This window comes from Mus caroli, unplaced genomic scaffold, assembly GCF_978045245.1.
Source record: "Mus caroli unplaced genomic scaffold, Mus_caroli_1 scaffold_7, whole genome shotgun sequence".
Classification (NCBI taxonomy): domain Eukaryota; kingdom Metazoa; phylum Chordata; class Mammalia; order Rodentia; family Muridae; genus Mus; species Mus caroli.
Genome location: NW_028227262.1, coordinates 80,952,394 through 80,968,340, shown reverse-complemented (window position 1 = coordinate 80,968,340; position 15,947 = coordinate 80,952,394). Strand labels below are relative to the sequence as shown.

Below are 15,947 nucleotides of genomic sequence, written 5' to 3'. Positions count from 1 at the left end.
GTTATATCTTCAGCTGAGACTCAGAGAACAGAAGAAACATCTGTAGACTTTCCAAGCACACATTATTTAAATAAAATACATTAGTTTCTAAATCTCAGTATTTAAGGAGTAAAGAAATATTACCTAGAGAAACTGAGAGTAGAGAGGATTCTTAGTTTTTGATTTTTACATAAAAACTAGACCCCATATGGCAGTGAAAGGGAAGGTTGCCTGATTGTAATTGTTTGCAGTTTGTGCTGATGCTCCCAGCTGTCTGCAACAATTCATATAGGATTCTTCTGGCTCTTATGTCCACCACTCTGCTTACAAGAATTAAACATCATTAAACCACACTCATATGACTTTTAATCCTATTGTATAAAGTAGAATTTAGATTTGACAAGGAGGGCTTTAGTGGGGAAGCAGGGATCTCCCTGGAAAAGGAAAACTGAATAGCTTTTGTGGTTGGATTCCAGGCAGGCAGGCAGGCAATGGAACAGGAAGGATCAGGTTGGAGAGGGTGAGATGTGGGGAAAGGGTACAGGTAGAGACTACTAGAATAGGAAATTATTTAGGGGATAATGTGGGCACTTAGTGCAGTGGGAACTCCCGGGATCCTATGAAGGTGACCCTAGCAAGGACTCCTAGAAAAGAAGGATATAGAACTTGAACCAAGCATCTTCTCTAACTAGGCAAGGCTTCCAGTGGTGGGGTTGGGACATCAATCTTAGCAAATAACATTTAACCTACAACTTTAGTGATGTTAGATGTGCTGGAAAAATGGTGTCTCAGAGCTGTAGGAGTGGCCAATCATGGAGTTGTCTAACTTGAGGCACTAGTCATGTGAGGTTTCCCATGCCTGGCATTATCTGGATAGCCAGAGATTGTAAGCTGGATGCCTCAGAAACCTAGGGTAGAATCAAACACAACTGATAAAAACAGTGTCAATGAAATGATTCCTAAACATATTCTACTATACCTGTAGATTGATTCCTAGCCCATTTGTCATTAGACAGACTCCCTTCTACAGCTAATAGGAGCAGATGAAGAGACCTAAATCTAAACATTAGGCAGCACTCTAGAAACCCCATAGAAAATCAGGAGGATGGATTTAGAAGCCAGAGTGATGGAGAATGCCAGGAAAACACAACCCATAGATCTTAGCAAGGTTTAGAGGGGTTCACAGAAACTGAAGTAGCAGTCATACAGCCCTCATGGGTCTAGATAATCAGCACACATGCTGTAGTTGTTTACCTATAGATTTTTGTGGGACTCCTAACAGTATCAGTGAGAGTGAAGCAATTTTGTTTGACCTGGAGATTAGAACTTATAATTCCAAAATATCCTTTAGTATTTAATGTATGTATTACCCATATAATTACATATATGTGTGTATACATACAGATGTATATATACATACATATATTTGTATGTCTATATATGCATTAGTATGTGTGTGTGTATGTGTGTTTAATTGTGAAAAAGTATTTTTGGAGCTAAGGATGCTCTTTAAAGGAGTTATTTCTTCCAAAGAACGAAGACGAGTCAGGTTAATGAAATAATTCTATATGACATATGTACTGGAGTTGTGCCTTTTCTACAACACTGGATTAAATAAACCTGTTGGAAGTATCATTTTATCACAGTCTGGGATGCCTAGTAATTTCCTGTTTGTCCTCTGTGTCCATGAGGACATGAAGCAGCTTCTTCTCCCTCCTCTTCTAAGTAACTACACTTCCACTCAGAGTACTAGTCAGAACACTAAGTCCCCCCCCAACCCCCACCCCCCCCGCAAAGTATGTGTAGAGAAAATAACAATTCTCGGCATAAGGATACTAGAGTACTTGGATTAAAAACTCCGTCCAGACAGACAATGCCAGGCTCTCCTTTTCATCATTTGAAGTTTCAGGTTCTTAACACGAATTGGTGACCCACACCAGATTTTCTTCAGAGCATCCATGTGTGATAAAGGGAAGCGAAGTCTGTAAATCTCTGATTCCACCTCTTTTCCCATCATGGGCATCTGTCTCGCATTCTTTAGGGAATGATAGATGTAAACCATCTTTTGTTGAGCTTCATCAGATTGATTCTGAGCTGACCCCTACTGTGAGGACAATGTGATCTTTGGACTGCAGTCTTATTATGTTGTCCAACCTTGGCAACTTTTCACCTGGGTCCATTGTCTCTGTTCCATTTCCACATAGAAAGGAGGAGACTGTGCATGATGAAGTCCTTCTTCATATCTGATGATAGCAGTTCTTTTCTGCCCTTGAGCTGGTCTGTAAGAGTTTTCAGAAAGCCACCCAACTTCCTTGTTAAATCTGCCAGGGTTTCCACATTCATGAGCATCCTCTGGGGCTTTCCAGTTGTAATGCCACATCTTCCTTTGTGATGTGAAACACAAGCCCCGAAGTGGAATCCAAAAGGCAATCTCCCCATGAATTTTTCTGGTAGGTGCTAATAGTCAGGTGAATAGAGTGGGCCAGGCCTGAAGGAGTTTCTGCCTGATGAATGGTCCCTCTGCAGAAGTACAACAAATCACTAGGCTTCAGCAGGAAGTCATGTGCCAATCTGGCCGTCAGGCTCCACAATGTACTCGTGTGCCAGGGGCACAGTTGGGAAGTGCAGCCGCCAGTGTTTCTTTCCCTCCAGCTGCAGGATCAAAACCTCAACATCATTGTAACTTGGAGGGAGGCCCTGAGATCCTGCAGGAGACATGAACACATTTGAGACTACTAAGGATCCACAGTCACATTCACTTTTCCTAGATCCCCCAGAGCTCATCCTTAAATCTCTGTGGTTGGTGGAACTGAACTGTTGTCCTCTTCTCATCAAAATCTTTTCTCAGATGAAAAAAACTGTGCTTTGCCATCCCGATTTAAAACCTTTGTCTTCCTACTGATGCACCGGCAGACATTCAAGTCTCTTCCATAGTATAGCCCTTGTATAGGGCTATACTATAGCAGAGACTCTTCAGAACTGAGAGGCTGGTAATATGCAGAAAAGTTATCAGGCAGATCCTCCTTCACCTGCTTGCAAGGAACACATTCTTCTTCCTTCTCAGCCCCTGTGGGCTTCACTTTCTTTGGCACTGTTCACAAGTTGGGAGGAAATGCAAACCCTGCATGGCCTGTTGCGTGTCGACCACAAGTTGACTGTGATATGGAGTATGTGGTATTTTTTTAAAGCTCAAAGATTTCACATGAAGTTCACATTTTGTTGTCAGAAATGCATCCCCTCTCTCTGTGTATACAAGAAATTCATATGTCAGCTTGTATATTTTCTTGACACAATTTAACAAATTAAAATATGTTGCCATAAGTGTTTCCGTTTGAAGAACAAACCTGTGAATTAATGTGTACTCATAATCTTTTAAAAAATTTATTGATTGTTTTAATTATTTATATTTTTAATGTTATCATGTACGTTTTTATATGTACATTTCTTTCACATTGGAATTCCTTGCTTCCTGTCTCCATATACAACTTGGTATGCAAACTGGAATTGAAAAATAAAGTTTTTAAATTTTGTTTTAGAAATAACCATATTTTTGTAAATGCTCAGCAACATTTTGTCATTTTGTGTAGCAGTAATTCTCATTTTCATTTTTTTTTTAAAGATTTATTTATTTATTATATGTAAGTACACTGTAGCTGTCTTCAGACACTCCAGAAGAGGGCACCAGATCTCGTTACGGATGGTTGTGAGCCACCATGTGGTTGCTGGGATTTGAACTCTGGACCTTCGGAAGAGCAGTCGGGTGCTCTTACCCACTGAGCCATCTCACCAGCCCTCATTTTCATTTTTAAATCCTGAATGTATCATATAAAAATACAGATCTATAGTAAACTGAAAATACTCTATGTGTGATTCTAATCTCAATAGTTCCACTGGCAACCTACTTGGGTATATGTTAAATCATGGTCTCTTCTCCCAGCAGGTTGTATTCTAGTTCAGTGATTTCCAATAGATTATGTAAGTTTGGAAACACCTGCTGAAAGTGAAAACGATAATTGAGATATTTATGATGCAGGCTTGTGAGAATGATGAAAAGAGATCACACGTTTATCCAATTGTAGATTATGTATATCTTGTCTTTAAAAACAGATTTAAATATTTTAAAATGAAAAATTCATGTCAATTGTTCTAAAGGAAGATTTTAGATAATTAGTCATTATTAGATCTTGTAGAGTGATTCAAGGATGACGTGTTATTCCCTACACGTTTGGCATGCCATAAATATCATCAGAATAAATAGGTTGCAAGTGTGCTCTGAACAGTGAGGCATGAAGAGAGGCAGAATTGACTTATAATCTCATTCTACTCCTTGTTATGTTTTACAAATAAAATTGTCATATTGTTGAATGACCAGATCCATGATAATCATATGATACATCCATGATAATTGCTATGATACATGAAGCAGAAAATATTTTGTTATTAATACACTATCTTTTACTCCTTCCCCTCCTCCCTAGCCTTCCTTATTTCACTTTTGTTAGTTTCACTACTATGGGATGTCCCAGTAGCCCACACAAATACACGCCTCACACCTCCAAGAATTTAAGAGATAGTTTACTCTGTATCCAATTATGAATGGCCTTGACCTTGGAACACAGATTGAGGTTACCCTTTATTCCATGTTCCTACTTAGTAACAGTCTCAAAGAAAGTCATGAACTGAGCCACTTTTCAATGCATTGGTGGAAACATTAAGAGGAGTATTAAATTAAAGCGGGGAAATCATTGTAGGTTTCAGATGCTAAAAATACTCGTACTTAGTCTTGCGGTTGGTGGTAGCTATGTTCTTTTAAGTTAATTGATACAGGGACGTTAGGTCAGACAGAGACGTAGCAATGAAGAGTTGTTGTTAAAGGTTTTAAAGTTTGCCCAAGATAAATTGAAATTTGGTTCTGGATTTGTGACATTCCTACTTCTCCACAACCATTAAAGTTCATATAATGTAATAAGCTTAGCAGAAAGCTCAGTGGAAGTCATGATATTTGTTTTTGAAACATTTGTCCATACTGCTACTGTCTAATTGTGTGTTACATGAGTGTATAGTACATAGTCCTTGGTATGATTCTCCTTAAAAATAGGGCATTGATGGATGATTCAGCTGTCAAAAACATTTTCTGCTCTTACAGAGGACCTATGTTTCATTCTTAACAACCACATCAACTGGCTCAAAACTCACTTTTATTGACTCCTCTGTAACCTGTCTGCACACACTACACATAAACATACTCTGGCATAAACACATTACACAATAAAAAAAATCAACTAATAAATACACAAATGTTTTTAAGAGTTAATCTATGTATGTACCATCTTATTAAAAACCGAGTACATCTGTACTATAGTTTGTGATTTTATTAAAGCATACAGATTTTTGTTGGGGTTGGGGTTTGTATTCATATGTGTCTGGCTTCCTATAGATTCTTTACTTAGGGACACATTTATACCTTAGGTGACTCAAATCTATAGAATGCTAGAAAAGGTAAAACCAGATTTAGATTAAAATAAAAACATCTTGTTTTGTTTTCCATATGCCATCTACTGTATCATTCTTGAGGTCAGCCTATAAAATCTGAGTTTCTTGTTTCTTTGGAAACGAAGATAGTTCAGGACAGCGGATATGATGGGGGTCCCATCAACATTTAGTGGTAGTGGGTCTGGGTCACATTATTCTCTCACCACCAGCAGCCTGGAGTCTGAAGATATGACAATCTAGTACTGTCTACAGTCTAATAACTCTCCTCCCACAGTGATACCAGTCATAACATAAACTCCATGGAAGCAGAAGTGAGAGGTTTGGCGGCTCCGTCTGCCTCTCCTCATGAATCACCCACTCTAAGTATTTCTTAGATACCACAAGCAACGTTTGACAGTACACCAAGAAGGAAATATTTGAGAAAGTCCATTACTGAAAGACTCTGTGATTTGCTAATTAAAGCAAAATCATTAGAATGATGAGAGCTCTGAACTTCACCATAGCTAGGGACAAATTTACTTAAAAACTACAGAAGAATATTCCAAAATAAGAACTTTCAGTTTCATAGAGGTAAATTTGAAGCAAAAGGAGATTATTAGGACTTTTGATAAAGGTAGATATTCAGAGGTTTCTAACTTTTGTCAACATGGAGGACCCAGGATAGCTAAATTCAAAAGAAAAGGGAGAAAGAATATTGAAAATATTGGAAGAGATAGTAGGAAGGGCTAGAGAGATGACAAAACAGTTAGGAGCACTGGCTGGTCTTGCAGAGGATCTGGCTTCACTTCTTAGTACACACTTGGTAGTTCACAGCCATCTGTATCTCCAGTTTTATGGAATCTGCTGACTCCTTTTGACTTTCCTGGGCACAGGCATTCACATTGTCATGCAAAAATGCAAGTAAAACCACTCTTATTCATAAAATTAAATAAAAGCAAACTTAAATACTGAAAATAGATTAGCAAGAGGAAGCTGAAAGAATACAGATTAGGAAGTGGTAAACAACCTGTGACTCAAGCAAGAGCTCTATTGGTGGGACTCAGTGATGGAAGCACCACAGGCTAAAACAGACAGCTCTGTCATTCCTACCAACAGAAAAATCCTGTAGTGCTTACAATCCTTAACACTATTGATGGTATTTAATGTTTCAGTGATTCTTCTTGCTTGGCAAACTGGCACTTGAGGAGAAGCCTATTCTATCACTCTATATGTCAGAGACTAGGCTAGGCTGTAGAACTAGAAACAAGGAAAAAAAATCAGGAAGTCAGAAGCAACATCCACAGATATACTCCTGGACAGTAAGAAAGCTAGATGTAGAGATATGAGAAGTAGTTTCAGCAGGAGGATCAGGTCATGGATGACACAGATGCATCATGTACCCTGAGAAAGATTAAACCTATTAATGAGCATGACCGTAGAGACCAATAGTCTTAGTTCAATGAACTGCTTAGCTTCCACTGCTCCATCCCAGTGGTGTGCTGTCTGAAGGAATGTTAACCCAAGTATAGAGAATTACATGATTTATTCAATATTGTCTTTCCTACTTAGTACAGTGCTCTTAGGAAAGATCTGGAAACTTTGAGACCGTATGGCACATTTTTAGGTTCATTAAGACACACCATTCCAGTGTAGTTTTTTTCTGAACTTATACCCCAAATCCTTTGGACTGCTATGGTGTGTGTATCATACTGTGAGAGGAAATTTTTTTTTTTTTTTAAATATTTTTATTACATATTTTCCTCAATTACATTTCCAATACTATCCCAAAAGTCCCCCATAGCGCCCCCCACTTCCCTACCCACCCATTCCCATTCTTTTGGCCCTGGCATTCCCCTATATTGGGGCATATAAAGTTTGCAAGTCCAATGGGCCTCTCTTTCCAGTGATGGCCGACTAGGCCATCTTTCGATACATATGCAGCTAGAGACAAGAGCTCCAGGGTTCTGGTTAGTACATCATGTTGTTCCAACAATAGGGTTGCAGATCCCTTTAGCTCCTTGGGTACTTTCTCTAGCTTCTCCATTGGGAGCCCTGTGATACATCCAATAGCTGACTGTGAACATCCACTCCTGTGTTTGCTAGGCCCCGGCATCGTCTCACAAGAGACAGCTATATTTGGGTCCTTTCAGCAAGATCTTACTAGTGTATGCAATGGTGCCAGCGTTTAGAAGCTGATTATGGGACGGATCCCTGGATACGGCAGTCTCTAAATGGTCCATCCTTTCATCACAGCTACGAACTTTGTCTCTGTAACTCCTTCCCTGGGTGTTTTGTTCCCAATTCTAAGAAGGTGCACAATGTCCACACTTTGGTCTTCATTCTTCTTGAGTTTCATGCGTTTATCAAATTGTATCTTATATCTGGGTATCCTAAGTTTTGGGCTAATATCCACTTATCAATGAATACATATTGTGTGAGATCTTTTGTGATTGTGTTACTTCACTCAAGATGATGCCCTCCAGGTCCATCCATTTGGCTAGGAATTTCATAAATTCATTCTTTTTAATAGCTGAGTAGTACTCCATTGTGTAAATGTACCATAATTTCTGTATCCATTCCTCTGTTGAGGGACATCTGGGTTCTTTCCAGCTTCTGGCTATTATAAATAGGGCTGCTATGAACATAGTGGAGCATGTGTCCTTTTTACCGGTTGGGGCATCTTCTGGATATATGCCCAGGAGAGGTATTGCTGGATCCTCCGGTAGTACTATGTCCAATTTTCTGAGGAACCGCCAGACTGATTTCCAGAGTGGTTGTACAAGCTTGCAATCCCACCAACAATGGAGGAGTGTTCCACTTTCTCCACATCCTCGCCAGCATCTGCTGTCACCTGAATTTTTGATCTTAGCCATTCTGACTGGTGTGAGGTGGAATCTCAGGGTTGTTTTGATTTGCATTTCCCTGATGATTAAGGATGTTGAACATTTTTTCAGGTGCTTCTCTGCCATTCGGTATTCCTCAGGTGAGAATTCTTTGTTCAGTTCTGAGCCCCATTTTTTAATGGGGTTATTTGACTTTCTGGAGTCCACCTTCTTGAGTTCTTTATATATATTGGATATTAGTCCCTTATCTGATTTAGGATAGGTGAAGATCCTTTCCCAATCTGTTGGTGGTTTTTTTGTCTTATTGATGGTGTCTTTAGCCTTGCAGAAGCTTTGTAGTTTCATGAGGTCCCACTTGTCAATTCTCGATCTTACAGCACAAGCCATCACTGTTCTATTCAGGAATTTTTCCCCTGTGCCCATATCTTCAAGGCTTTTCCCCACTTTCTCCTCTATAAGTTTCAGTGTCTCTGGTTTTATGTGAAGTTCCTTGATCCACTTAGACTTGACCTTAGTACAAGGAGATAGGAATGGATCGATTCGCATTCTTCTACATGTTAACAACCAGTTGTGCCAGCACCATTTGTTGAAAATGCTGTCTTTCTTCCACTGGATGTTTTTAGCTCCCTTGTCGAAGATCAAGTGACCATAGGTGTGTGGATTCATTTCTGGGTCTTCAATTCTATTCCATTGGTCTATTTGTCTGTCACTATACCAGTACCATGCAGTTTTTATCACAATTGCTCTGTAGTAGAGCTTTAGGTCCGGCATGGTGATTCCACCAGAGGTTCTTTTATCCTTGAGGAGAGTTTTTGCTATCCTAGGTTTTTTGTTATTCCAGATGAATTTGCAGATTGCACTTTCTAATTCGTTGAAGAATTGATTTGGAATTTTGATGGGGATTGCATTGAATCTGTAGATTGCTTTTGGCAAGATAGCCATTTTTACAATGTTGATCCTGCCAATCCATGAGCATGGGAGATCTTTCCATCTTCTGAGATCTTCTATAATTTCTTTCTTCAGAGACTTGAAGTTTTTATTATACAGATCTTTCACTTCCTTAGTTAGAGTCACGCCAAGATATTTTATATTATTTGTGACTATTGAGAATGGTGTTGTTTCCCTAATTTCTTTCTCAGCCTGTTTATTCTTTGTGTAGAGAAAGGCCATTGATTTGTTTGAGTTAATTTTATATCCAGCTACTTCACCGAAGCTGTTTATCAGGCTTAGGAGTTCTCTGGTGGAATTTTTAGGGTCACTTATATATACTATCATATCATCTGCAAAAAGTGATATTTTGACTTCATCTTTTCCAATTTGTATCCCTTTGATCTCCTTTTGTTGTCGAATTGCTCTGGCTAGGACTTCAAGTACAATGTTGAATAGGTATGGAGAAAGTGGACAGCCTTGTCTAGTCCCTGATTTTAGAGGGATTGCTTCAAGCTTCTCACCATTTACTTTGATGTTGGCTACTGGTTTGCTGTAGATTGCTTTTATCATGTTTAGGTATGGGCCTTGAATTCCTGATCTTTCCAAGACTTTTATCATGAATGGGTGTTGGATCTTGTCAAATGCTTTTTCCGCATCTAACGAGATGACCATGTGGTTTTTGTCTTTGAGTTTGTTTATATACTGGATTACGTTGATGGATTTCAGTATATTGAACCATCCCTGCATCCCTGGGATGAAACCTACTTGGTCAGGATGGATGATTGTTTTGATGTGTTCTTGGATTCGGTTAGCAAGAACTTTATTGAGGATTTTTGCATCAATATTCATAAGGGATATTGGTCTGAAGTTTTCTATCTTTGTTGGGTCTTTTTGTGGTTTAGGTATCAGAGTAATTGTGGCTTCATAGAATGAGTTGGGTAGAGTACCTTCTGTTTCTATTTTGTGGAATAGTTTGTGAAGAACTGGGATTAGATCTTCTTTGTAGGTCTGATAGAACTCTGCACTAAACCCATCTGGTCCTGGGCTTTTTTTAGTTGGGAGACTATTAATGACTGCTTCTATTTCTTTGGGGGATATAGGGCTGTTTAGATCATTAACCTGATCTTGATTCAGCTTTGGTACCTGGTATCTGTCTAGGAACTTGTCCATTTCATCCAGGTTCTCCAGTTTTGTTGAGTATAGCCTTTGGTAGAAGGATCTGATGGTGTTTTGGATGTCTTCAGGATCTGTTGTTATGTCTCCTTTTTCATTTCTGATTTTGTTAATTAGGATGCTTTCCCTGTGCCCTCTAGTGAGTCTGACTAAGGGTTTATCTATCTTGTTGATTTTCTCAAAGAACCAGCTCCTTGATTGGTTGATTCTTTGAATAGTTTTTCTTGTTTCCACTTGGTTGATTTCACCCCTGAGTTTGATTATTTCCTGCCGTCTACTCCTCTTGGGTGAATTTGCTTCCTTTTGTTCTAGTGCTTTTAGGTGTGTTGTCAAGCTGCTAATGTGTGCTCTCTCTAGTTTCCTTTTGGAGGCACTCAGAGCTATGAGTTTTCCTCTTAGAAATGCTTTCATTGCGTCCCATAAGTTTGGGTATGTTGTGGCTTCATTTTCATTGAACTCTAAAAAGTCCTTAATTTCTTTCTTTATTCCTTCCTTGACCAAGGTATCATTGAGAAGAGTGTTGTTCAGTTTCCACGTGAAGGTTGGCTTTCTATTATTTATTTTGTTATTGAAGATCAGCCTTAGTCCATGGTGATCTGATAGGATGCATGGGACAATTTCAATATTTTTATATCTGTTGAGGCCTGTTTTGTGACCAATTATGTGGTCAATTTTGGAGAATGTACCATGAGGTGCTGAGAAGAAGGTATATCCTTTTGTTTTAGGATAGAATGTTCTGTAGATATCTGCCAGATCCATTTGATTCATAATTTCTGTTAGTTTCACTGTGTCCCTGTTTTGTTTCTGTTTCCATGATCTGTCCATTGGTGAAAGTGGTGTGTTGAAGTCTCCCACTATTATTGTATGAGGTGCAATGTGTGCTTTGAGCTTTACTAAAGTTTCTTTAATGAATGTGGCTGCCTTTGTATTTGGAGCATAGATATTCAGGATTGATAGTTCCTCTTGGAGGATTTTACCTTTGATGAGTATGAAGTGTCCCTCCCTGTCTTTTTTAATGACTTTGGGTTGGAAGTCAATCTTATCAGATATTAGAATGGCTACTCCAGCTTGTTTCTTCATGCCATTTGCTTGGAAAATTGTTTTCCAGCCTTTCATTCTGAGGTAGTGTCTATCCTTTTCTCTGAGATGAGTTTCCTGTAAGCAGCAAAATGTTGGGTCTTGTTTGTGTAGCCAGTTTATTAGTCTATGTCTTTTTATCGGGGAGTTGAGTCCATTGATATTAAGAGATATTAAGGAAAAGTAATTGTTGTTTCCTGTTATTTTTGATGTTAAAGTTGGCATTTTGTTCTTGTGGCTGTCTTCTTTTAGGTTTGTTGAGGGATTACCTTCTTGTTGTTTCTAGGGCGTGGTTCCTGTCCTTGTATTGGTTTTTTTCTGTTATTATCCTTTGAAGGGCTGGATTCGTGGAGAGATAATGTGTGAATTTGGTTTTGTCGTGGAATACTTTGGTTTCTCCATCTATGTTAATTGAGAGTTTGGCTGGGTATAGTAGCCTGGGCTGGAATTTGTGTTCTTTTAGTGTCTGTATAACATCCGTCCAGGATCTTCTGGCTTTCATAGTCTCTGGTGAAAAGTCTGGTGTAATTCTGATAGGCTTGCCTTTATATGTTACTTGGCCTTTTTCTCTTACTGCTTTTAGTATTCTATCTTTATTTAGAGCATTTGTTGCTCTGATTATTATATGTCGGGAGGTATTTCTTTTCTGGTCCAGTCTATTTGGAGTTCTGTAGGCTTCTTGTATGTTCATGGGCATCTCTTTCTTTAGATTTGGGAAGTTTTCTTCTATAATTTTGTTGAAGATGTTTGCTGGTCCTTTGAGTTGAAAATCTTCATTCTCATCCACTCCTATTATCCGTAGGTTTGGTCTTCTCATTATGTCCTGTATTTCTTGGATGTTTTGAGTTAGGATCTTTTTGCATTTTACATTTTCCTTGATTGTTGTGCCGATGTTCTCTATGGAATCTTCTGCACCTGAGATTCTCTCTTCCATCTCTTGTATTCTGTTGCTGATGCTCGTATCTATGGTTCCAGATTTCTTTCCTAGGGTTTCTATCTCCAGTGTTGCCTCATTTTGGGTCTTCTTTATTGTGTCTACTTCCCTTTTTAGGTCTAGTATGGTTTTGTTCATTTCCATCATCTGTTTGGATGTGTTTTCCTGTTTTTCTGTAAGGACTTCTACCTGTTTGATTATGTTATCATGTTTTTCTTTAAGGATTTGTAACTCTTTAGCAGTGTTCTCCTGCAATTCTTTAAGGGATTTTTGTGCTTCCTCTTTATTGTCTTCTGCCTTTTTATCAGTGTTCTCCTGCATTTCTTTAAGTGTGTTATTAAAGTCCTTCTTGAAGTCCTCTATCATCATCAGGAGATATGCTTTTAAATCCGTGTCTAGCTTTTCCGGTGTGTTGGGGTGCCCTGGACTGGGCGAAGTGGGGGTGCTGGGTTCTGATGATGGTGAGTGGTCTTGGTTCCTGTTAGTAAGATTATTACGTTTACCTTTCGCCATCTGGTAATCTCTGGGGTTAGTTGTTATCGTTGTCACTATTTAAAGATTGGAGCAGAAGCTGTGTTCCACTCACCAGCAGTCTCTAAATCCTGCGGCGGGGGTCGTGGGTAGCTGATGGTACCCCGGTGCTGGTCCAGCCGGAAGAGGCCTGTGGTCCTACTCAGGCCGTTTTTCTGCTTCCCTAACTAATGTAGTCTCTGGTCCCGCGTGCAATTGGATTGGAGCAGAAGCTGTGTTCCACTCTCCAGAAGTCTTAAGATCCTGTGGTGGGTGTTGTGGGTAGCTGGTGAGTGTCAGCTGACCCTGCGCCCCAGCTGCCCAGGTGCTTTTCTGACCGGAAGAGGGTTGTGGCCCTATGTAGGCCGGATTTCTCTCTCCCCAACCAGAGCAGTCTCAGGTCCCGCGTGATTGGACTGGAGCAGAAGCTGTGTTCCACTCACCAGCAGTCCCAAAATCCTGCGGCGGGGGTCTTGGGTAGCTGGCGGGTGTCAGGCAACCCTGTGCTCCCGCTACCCTGGCGCTGATCCGGCCGGGTGAGGCCTGTGGCCCTACTCAGGCCGGTTTCTGCTTCCCTAACTAATGCAGTCTCAGGTCCCGCGCAATTGGATTGGAGCAGAAGCTGTGTTCCACTCACCAGCAGTCCCAAAATCCTGCGGCGGGGGTCGTGGGTAGCTGGCGGGTGTCAGGCAACCCTGCGCTCCCGCTACCCAGGCGCTGATCCAGCCGGATGAGGCCTGTGGTCCTACTCAGGCCGGTTTCTGCTTCCCTAACTAATGCAGTCTCAGGTCCTGCGCAATTGGATTGGAGCAGAAGCTGTGCTCCACTCACCAGAAGTCTTAAGATCCTGTGGAGGGTGTTGTGGGTAGCTGGTGAGTGTCAGCAGACCCTGCGCCCCAGCTGCCCAGGTGCTTTTCTGACCGGAAGAGGGTTGTGGCCCTATGTAGGCCGGATTTCTCTCTCCCCAACCAGTGCAGTCTCAGGTCCCGCGTGATTGGACTGGAGCAGAAGCTGTGTTCCACTCACCAGCAGTCCCAAAATCCTGCGGCGGGGGTCGTGGGTAGCTGGCGGGTGTCAGGCAACCCTGCGCTCCCACTACCCAGGCGCTGATCCGGCCGGATGAGGCCTGTGGTCCTACTCAGGCCGGTTTCTGCTTCCCTAACTAATGCAGTCTCAGGTCCTGCGCAATTGGATTCGAGAGGAAATTTTCTATAGTAAACACAGTGCTGTGAGACTCTTGACTGATCAGAACTTAGTAACAGCACTACTGATGAAAAAATAAGACCTTTTAAAAAGTTCACTACCCCAAACCTGGAAGATTCCAATTAGAGGACTGGAAACAATTCACTCCAAATATTTGTCTGTTTTTATTCTTTTTTAAAAATATATTTTAATATTATATTTACTTTTATATTGCTAGAATTTTTTCTTTTTCTTCATTTTCTCATGCCTTACATCCCAACTACGTTTCCACCCACTCCCTCTTCCCATCTTCTTCACTGACCCTGTCTTCCTCATCCACTGCTCCATTTCCCCTTAGAAAATAGCAGCACCCCCCTACAATATTAACCAAAAGTGGCGTAACAAAATGCATTGAGACTAGGCTCAATACCTCATATTAATGCAGGATGAGGAAATTCAGTAGGAGGAAAAGAGTCCCAAGTGTAGTAGGCAAAGGAGTCAGAGACACCCACACTATGACTGTTAGAAGTCCTCCAATACTCCAAGCTAGTGCAGACACGTATTCAGACTTTGTGGTTGCTGCTTCATCTCTGTGAGCTCCTATGAAGCCCTGCTTAGTTGATTTTGTGGGCCATGTTCTTTGGATTCCTTACTACCCTGTCTCTCTCAATCCTTTCTCTCTTCTGCTGGTTTCCCCAAGTTATGCATAATGTTTGGCTGTGCATCTCTGCATGTGCATTTATAATCTGCCATAAGAAATCTCTCTAATGACTATAGGCTATGCACAGATCTGAATACAGCAGAATATCATTAGGAATCATTTCATTTACACTTTTATTTTTGACCAGTAGTGGTTGGTTGTGTGCTAGTTTTCTGGGCTATCTAGCTTCAATTCCTGGTGTTCCAGACAGTACTAGGTACAGAATTCCTTCTGTGGCATTGGCCTTAGGGGAGACCAGTCATTAGTTGGACACTCTCACAAGTTCTAAGCCATCATCGCCTCATCATTGCATATTTTGTAGTCAAGATATATTTTAGGTCAATTTTTTTGTGGAGGATTGGTGTCTCAGCTTTACCACTGAAAGCTCTTCCTGGTTACAGAAGATGGCTGGCTCAAGGTCCATATACTCCATTACTAGGGTCACCCTTATATGTTCCAGAAAGTTTCCTCCACCCTAGATTTCCATATGGCCTCCCAAGGATGGGGACTTTCTATTTGCTTAGAAATTTCATGATGCCATTTCATTTTTTACACCTGAGCAATAACTATTGTGTAAATGTGCCACAATTTTTGTATTCTTTCTTCAGTTGATGGGCATCTAGGTTGTATCCAGTTCATGGATATTATGAATGATGCCACTGTGAACATAGTTGAGCCAGTGTCCTTATGATGGGATGGAGCATCCCTTTATGTATGTCCATCAGTGTTATGTATAGTTGGGTCTTTTGGTAAGTTTATTGACAATTTTCTGAGAAATGACAATATTGATTTCCATAGTGGCTGTATAAGTTTGCACTCCCACCACTAACAGAGGAGTGTTTTCCTTCCAAATTCTCATCAGCATCAGTGGTACTTACATTATTGATATTAGCCATTGTGATAGGTATAAAATGGAACATTAAAGTAGTTTTGATTTGCATTTCCCTGATCAATAAAGACGTTGAACATTTAAGTGTTTTTCAGACAATTTGATTCCTTTATGAAAAATTTTGTTTAGATCTGAACCCCATTTTATTTGGATTACTTGGTTTGTTCATATCTAGTTTCTTGAGTTCTTTTTGTTTTTTTTGTTTTAGGATATTAGTCCTCTATTGGATGTGGAGTAGATGAAACCTTTCCCCAGTCT

The 15,947-nt window shown here is 40.3% G+C and overlaps 1 pseudogene; it reads right to left on the bottom strand.

Annotated features, from left to right (window-relative positions):
* Positions 1-1,814: 1,814 nt before the first annotated feature.
* Positions 1,815-15,696, bottom strand: LOC110288659 (ribosomal oxygenase 2 pseudogene; annotated as a pseudogene).
* Positions 15,697-15,947: the final 251 nt, after the last annotated feature.